This window comes from Arachis ipaensis, chromosome B10, assembly GCF_059453495.1.
Source record: "Arachis ipaensis isolate K30076 ecotype BB chromosome B10, ASM5945349v1, whole genome shotgun sequence".
Classification (NCBI taxonomy): Eukaryota; Viridiplantae; Streptophyta; class Magnoliopsida; order Fabales; family Fabaceae; genus Arachis; species Arachis ipaensis.
Genome location: NC_142435.1, coordinates 78,906,219 through 78,906,828, shown reverse-complemented (window position 1 = coordinate 78,906,828; position 610 = coordinate 78,906,219).

The following is a 610-nucleotide window of genomic DNA, read 5'->3' as shown; positions in this document are numbered from 1 at the left end:
TAACGTTAAAGGGGGAAGAGAAGCCAACGTTAGTGACATTCAACATTGTCACTAACGTTGGCCTAAGGATGCAACACACCACGTTAACTTGGTTAACGTGGGAGCTAACGTAAGAAGTGAGAGTTGTCGACAACGTTAGTGACACTCAACATTGTCACTAACGTTGGAAGCAACCACACAACCCCCCAAGGAGCCACGTTAACTTCCACGTTAAACTTAGTTAACGTGGAAGCTAACGATGAGGAATGAATGATGAGCTAACGCTAGTGACACTCAACATTGTCACTAACGTTGGAATGGCTAAGAATGGCCACGTTAGAAGCCACGTTAACCTAGTTAACGTGGACTTTAACGTGAGATCTAGGGGCACATTGGAACGTTAGTGACAATGTTGAGTGTCACTAACGTTCTCGAAGGTTGGCAAGGCCACGTTAGAAGCCACGTTAACCTAGTTAATGTGGGCTTTAACGTGAAGCAAAAAGGGGCACACTAGAACGTTAGTGACAATGTTGAGTGTCACTAATGTTCTCAAAGGTTGGCAAGGCTACATTAGAAGCCATGTTAACCTAGTTAACGTGAGCTCTAACGTGAGGCAAAGGGGTACATTGGA